Source organism: Saimiri boliviensis, chromosome 2 (genome assembly GCF_048565385.1).
Source record: "Saimiri boliviensis isolate mSaiBol1 chromosome 2, mSaiBol1.pri, whole genome shotgun sequence".
Taxonomy (NCBI): Eukaryota; Metazoa; Chordata; class Mammalia; order Primates; family Cebidae; genus Saimiri; species Saimiri boliviensis.
The window spans coordinates 986,939-994,180 of NC_133450.1; the positions used below are offsets into that span (position 1 = coordinate 986,939).

Consider the following 7,242-nt stretch of genomic DNA (forward strand, 5'->3'; position numbering starts at 1 on the left):
ACCACCACACCTGGCGACATTTTTATATTTTTCATAGAGATGTGGTTTTGCCATATTCCCCCATCTGATCTCCAACTCCTTTACTCAAGTGATCTGCCCACTTCGGCCTCCCAAACTGCTGGGTTACAGGTGTGAGCCACTGTGACCAGCCCTTTATTCTTTCTCCCCTCCCTCCCTTCCTCCCTTCTTTCTTTTACATTAGGACTCACTGTGTTACCCAGGCTGGTCTGCAGTGGTGTGGCAACGGCTTGAAGCAATCCTCCCAACTCAGCCTCTTGTGCAGCTAGTCTCTCCTTTCCTGGGGTACGTGAAGTGAGGGGCTCAGCTCTGATGCGTGTTATGGAGGCCCGGTAGTATTTGATTTGTGAGAGTGGGTGACAGACAGTTAATTTACTAGAGACAGGTCAGTTGACTCAAATGTTAGTGTCAAAAGAGTCCTGAGAAGTCTTCTAGTCCAACTCTAGGGTGAGAAGAGAGTGAGGGCAGTAAGTGTTTATTGACTAATGTCTAAGACTGGTGGCCTCCCGATCTTCTGACCAGTGCTGGATGTTTATCGAGAAAAATCTCTCCCAGAGTTCTGGAATCTTTTTTTTTTTTTTTTTTAGATCGACAGTCACTCTTGTTGCCCGGGCTGGAGTGCAATGGTGCGATCTCGGTTCACTGCCACCTCTGCTTCCTGGGTTCTAGCAATTCTTCTGCCTCAGCCTGTTGAGTAGCTGGGATTAAAGGCATGCACCACCATGCTCAGCTAATTTTCTATTTTTAGTAGAGGCGGGGTTTCTCCATGTTGGTTAGGCTGGTCTCAAACTTGTGACCTCAGGTGCTTTGGCTGCCTCGGCCTCCCACGGTGCTGGGATTACACGCCTGAGCCACCACACTCAGCCTTTTCTCTCCCAGAGTTCCAGAACCTTTTCTGTATTTGACAACCTAAGAATTATGTGAACATTAAAGCAATATTTTTGATCAAAAGAATGGCTTGTTATTTTGCCTGGTTTCAGTAAAACTGTTTTATCACCACTTTTAACTGATCTGAGAGCATTTTATTAGAAAAAGGGGAAACCAGATGCTCAGAAGCAGTGCTTCTTAGGCAGGAAAGAATTTGTCCCTGGTAGCAGGTTTCTGATCTGAAACCAGATGGTGGTGGTCACACCTCAGGATAACTGTATCATGCCTCTGATTGCTTGTCGCTTATTGCTTTGATTCTTCAGGAAATTCCCTGAGTTGTTTAATTGGTTTAAAAACTTTCTGGGCTATAAGGAGTCTGTACATCTGGAAACTTTTCCAAAGGAGCGAGCCACAGAGGGCATTGCCATGGAGATAGATTACGCCTCTTGTAAACGACTGGACTCCAGCTATCGAGCCCTACCAAAGAGTTACCAGCAGCCCAAGTGTACTGGACGGACTCCTCTCTGTAAAGAGGTAAGGCCTTCCCTAGCGGGATCACCCCTGGGTCCTTAGCTTTCTCCAGAAGGGCGTGGTAGTACCAAGGATTAAGAAATTACGTGAATGATGAAATTAAGAACCCTTTCATCCTTTTTACAAATAATTTTGTTTTTTGTTTTTTGTTTTTTTTTGAGACAGGGTTGCGTTTTGTCACCCAGGCTGGAGTGCAGTGATGTGATCATGGCTCATAGCAGCCTCAGCCTCCTGGGCTCAAATGATCCTCCCAAGTAGCTGGGACTTAGACACATGCCTCCACACCAGCTGAAAATAGAAAAGTTTTTACTGGGCCTGACACCGTGGATCATGCCTGTTAACCTGATACTTTGGGAGGCCAAGGTGGGCGGATCACCTGAGTTTGGGAGTTTGAGAACAGCATGACCAACATGGAGAAACCCCGTCTCTACTAAAAATACAGAATTAGCCGGGGGTGGTGGCACGTGCCTGTAATCCCAGCTGCTCTGGAGGCTGAGGCAGGAGAATTGCTTGAATCTGAAGGTGGATGTTGCAGTGAGCCGGGATCTCGCCATTGCACTCCAGCCTGGATGACACAGCAAAACTCCATCAAAAAAAAAAAAAAGAAAGAAAGAAAGAAAGAAAGAAAGCATGAGTATATACAGCTACACTTTGAAAATATTTAAAATACCAAAAGATGTGTGCATGTAAGTCTGAATGCTAATGTGTATGTGTATGTGTATTTGTATATATAAAAAATGTGCTATAAAATGAAAAATAAAGGGCTGAGTAACCTAGATACTAAAACAACTTTTAAAGGAAAAACATACACCCATTAAATCTGACTTATTGGCCAGGCACCGTGGTTCACACCTGTAATCCTAGAACTTTGAGAGGCCGAGGCGGGTGGATCACAAGGTCAGGAGTTCAAGACCAGCCTGGCCAACATGGTGAAACCCCATCTCTACTAAAAATACAGAAATTAGCTGGACATGGTGGCATGTGCCTGTGGTCCCAGCTACTCGGGAGGCTGAGGTGGAAGAATCGCTTGAACCCAGGCGGTGGAGGTTGCAGTGAGCTTGAGACTGGACCACTGCACTCCAGCCTGGCAACAGAGCAAGACTCCGTCTCAAAAAAAAAAAAAAAAAAAAAAAAAAAAATCAGCAAGGTACAGTGGTGGATGCCTGTAATCCCAGCTACTCAGGAGGCTGAGGCGGAAGAATCGCTTGAACCCAGGCGGTGGAGGTTGCAGTGAGCTGAGACTGGACCATTGCACTCCAGCCTGGTGACAGAGCAAGACTCCATCTCAAAAAAAAAAAAAAAAAAAAAAAAAAAAATCAGCAAGGCACAGTGGCGGATGCCTGTAATCCCAGCTACTCAGGAGGCTGAGGCAGGAGAGTTGCCACAACCAGAAGGCAGAGTTTGCAGTGAGCTAAGATCACGCCACTGCACTCTAGCCTGGGAAAGAGCAATACCCTGCCTCAAAACAAAAAAAGAAAAAAATTGACTCATGATGCATTTTTTTGTCTACATCATGAAAATGTTGATTTCATTGATCATAGTAGTTGGCCAATGACTGAGATTTCGAAATAATCCCTGGATAGCTGATAGCCCTGCCAGCCATTTCTACAGTTATGGAAATATTCCTCTTTATACGGTGTTCAGATGTTTTGCTGCGGTTTTTCAAAATTCAATTTCTTCATTTTTCATAAACTAGTGAAAATAACTTTTTAAAATTGGTTTCACCATTTTATGGAAGGTGTCACTATAAATATATATTTCTTAAGCCTATCAACTGATAGCATATTACTTTCGTCAAGAAAATTACTAATAATATTTGTAGCAAATAAGAAATAAACGTAGATAGGCAAACGTGATAAAAACTTACGTCTTTCTTTGGGTTCCCCAAAATGCAGACAGATAAAGATTTGATTACAGATGATTTATGTGGAGATCCCAGGAACGTCATGGGACAGAGTGAGGAGAGGGAGGGAAAGAAAGGGAAAAGCTGCCTTAATTAGTAGATTGTATTTTCCTAAGCAACTGGGGCTTAGGAATTGTACAGCTGCCTTAATTAGTAGATTGTATTTTCCTAAGCAACTGGGGCTCACTTCCACTGGGGAACCTCTGAGAAGCCATACAGAGCAGGTCTCAGAAGGAATTCACCGAGGGATGGGAAGGTGGGAGCACGTGTATTCTGACTCTTGAAACTCACTGATTCAAGGCTGACCTTGGAGACGCCACGGCCTCAGCACTTCCAGGCTACTCCCGCTGCGGGCTCAGAACTAACCGCTGGGCCGTGGGCTGGGCATCAGTAATAGTGACTGCCACGTCCACTCCTTGCTCTCAGCAGATCCTCTCATGCCCACCCGGCGTTTGCTCTCTTACTGACATTTCGGGGTTGTAGCTGGCTGCAATCTTCCAAAATGACTGAAAATAGAAGGGTGTGTGGAACACGCCACCGTCTTCACTGCCGCAGCTGGTCTCAAGGCCGTGATCTGTACCCACGACCCCTCTCCTCTACTGCCTCGTCTCGGTTTCCCCGTCCTTGGCCAGCCCTTCAGCTAGTCACCGTCGCTTGCTCAGTGAATGGCCAGACCTTCATCTCTGAGAGGCTGAGCCCTGATTACCTTGCCCTCGTCAGGCCACGGGTGCCTCAGTTGCTTCTCCGCTATTATTACCAGGCACAGAAACACGAAGGGGTGCCCGAGTGACTCCCCCAAGTTCCAGACATCTCCGTTTGGGGCCCATTATGTGGCAGCAAGTCCAACTCTTCATCAAGTCAGTTATCCCCGTCAGTGTAATAATTCCCATTTTGGCCTCTGATCTGGCAGCATGGAGATGCCCATGTCCTCAGGTGACACCGCACTGATGCAGTGGAACACAGACTGTCTCCCTCTGTACACACACCCTGAGACCAAGGCTGGTAATCTGAAGTTATGAGAATTAAAAACATAATCGCCACTAATGGCTCAAAGGGAGTGTGTTTAAGTCAACCTTACTTGCATGCTTTAATGACCATTCTGTGTATTCCAGATGCTGGGGAAACAGCACAGGGATTTTATATAGTGATCATTGGTTGAACAAACATACTGCATCCTCAAGGACAATGACCCAGCCATGCAAGGTGTCATTCCTAAGCTTATGCCTTGCTAAGCACCCCCTTTTTTTTTTGAGACAGAGTTTCATTCTTGTTGCCCAGGCTGGAGTGCAGTAACGCATTCTTGGCTCCATGCAAACTCTGCCTACTGGGTTCAAGTGATTCTCCTGCCTCAGCCTCCTGAGAAGCTGGGATTACAGGCATGCGCCACCACACCTGGCTAATTTTGTATTTTTAGTAGAGATGGGGTTTCGCCATGTTGGGCAGGCTGGTCTCGAACTCCTGACCTCTGGTGATCCGTCTACTTCAGCCTCCCAAAGTGCTAGGATTATAGGCATCAGCCACCGCGCCGGCCCCTGTTAAGTCTTCAAAAGGATATTCACATACTTCCTCCGACCTCCTCAAAGTCAGTAGTCTTCTGGTACCATGGACCAGAACATTATTCTCAAGGGTAGTATTTTTTTATTTTTTATTTTGCCTCAAGAGTTCCAGGCAGCCCACTGAGTGCTGTCCCTGCTGTCCCTCTCTCTTAGTGGTAGGAAATGCAAAACATCCCTTTGCTAGGATGTCTCAATGTACTCCTAGATCTTTGGGCCTCTAAAACATTCCCTCACATGGCAGGCTTCCAGAACTCTGTAGGGCTCAGCTCTCATCCTTCAGCGTGAAGTATTTCAAAGCAGCATACTTGCTCTGTCCTAAAAACCAAGTCCAATTATTATTCTGTCATTAATATAATGGATGATGTTCTATAGCATGTCAAGATGATCAAGGTCACTGCAGACTATATTGCAACAGAAATGAGGAGCATTTAACAAATTCCTAGGACCAGGTAGTGAAGGATCAAGAGAATGCATTCAACCAAAACAATAGTTTTTGGCACTCAGTGTGAGACTATTGCAAAAACAGCTTGCATTCACAAAAGCAAGAAGTGGACAGTCACTATCAGTATGGAGTATTTTGCTAAAGCAATCAGCTTACTTACTCTTCATGTGGCTTTGGTTTCTTCCAGCATGGTGGCCTCCGACTGGTTATCTTCTTACACGGTAGCTCAATCCCACAGAGGCAACTATCCCCAGGAACGAGGCAGAAGCTGCATCACCTTTGTCTCGGCTGTGAGCATCACAGAGCATCCCTTCTGGACGTTACTGGTGAAAGCAAGTAAAGTCCAGCTCAGATTCACAGGGATTGAAATGAGATTTCAACTGGCTGCAGTGGCTCACGCCTGTAATCCCAGCACTTTGAGAGGCCAGCGTGGCTGGATCACTTAAGGTCAGGAGTTCGAAACCAGCCTGACCAACATGGTGAAACCCCATCTCTACTAAAAATACAAAAAAAATTCACCGGGCATAGTAGCAGCCGCCTGCAATCCAAGCTACTTGGGAGGCCGAGACAAAAGAATCGCTTGAGCCTGGGAGGCAGAGGTTGCAGTGAGCCGAGATCGTACCACTGCACTCCAGCCTGGGCAACAGAGTGAGGCTCTGTCTCAATTGGAAAAAAAACTCAAAGAATGCAAAAGCGGCAAGTTCAGAAATAAAACACAAAACAGAACTTTAAGTCCATTTTAAACCCCCAGGCTAGAAATCGTACCACTGTCGATCAGCCACATTATTTGGCCGAACAGTTTTTCTTAATCATTCTGAAACTGGGTTTATCTGATACATTGATAAATTAGTTTGATAGTTCAAATCACTTCACTTTTACCCTAAGAAATATAAATGACTAGCAATGACCTTGACATAGTGTTTAGCGTCTGTACCCAATCTGACAAGAATGTGTTCATCAGGTACCTATGGAGTAAATCACATACAGACATATTTAGCTGAATGTCATTCTGGAAAATACATTTACGATATTAACCGAAATATCACTCTCTGTAGGCATTTTGTCATCTATTTAAGAAAAATCTAACAAGAATGGAAATCATATGACAGTAATTTAAGTGTTTCTTCAAAGTGCATGAGAGTCTTTTGCAGTACTTCATTCAGCCAAGTATCTGTTCTCTGCCTCATTCCGTAGAAGGCGCTTTCAATTTGCTTAGAAGGCAACATCAGAAGGTTAGCATTCATCAAAAACATAGAATTTTATTTTATTTTCATATTTGTGTATGTTTATTTTAGATGACTGAAACTTCACAGAATTTAACAGCAAATAAAGTTTAAAAAATTTTAGCTCTGTACTTTAGCTCCAACTATCTCTATTTTACAATCTATAAGGCTCATGCCATATAGTTCAGCACCAACAAGATCCACACAAAACTGTTTAAGAATCTTCTTATCCATCCTGTGCGATAGTTTTTGTTTGTTGTTGTTTTTAAGGTAAAAGTCCTACTTTCAGACCTTGAAGTGCAATCCCTCTAGTCAGAGTACAAAACTTGGGTTGTACCTTCTTATTTTCATTGAACAGATACAAAAAAAAAAAAAAAAAAAAAAAAAAAGGAAAAGAACCGTGTTCCACCATTGATTTCGGTTGTCAGTCTATATGTTGAATTTATAACACTGAAGGGTCAGAAGGAACATAACAATGCCCTGCCCTATTCTTCCCCTCCATTTTAAAGATTTAAAAATGCAACCAGAAAAATGTTTCATATTTTCTTTAAAATAAGGTGCAAAGAAGGATTGCAACAACAAACGTCCTCATCCACACCTCCAGCAACATCTCACTATTTAGCATAATCTACCATGAACGGATTCAGGGGCTCACCTAGAGCTATATTCACAGCTCCTGAATGGACCATGTTTGCTATACCA

The 7,242-nt window shown here is 44.1% G+C and overlaps 1 long non-coding RNA gene across 1 annotated transcript; it reads left to right on the forward strand.

Moving 5' to 3' along the window:
- The first annotated feature begins 270 nt into the window (after positions 1–270).
- Positions 271–5,568, forward strand: LOC120363143 (uncharacterized). Its single transcript, XR_005578822.2, has 3 exons — positions 271–303; positions 1,209–1,419; positions 5,505–5,568. It is a non-coding gene; the product is annotated as an uncharacterized LOC120363143 (long non-coding RNA).
- Positions 5,569–7,242: the final 1,674 nt, after the last annotated feature.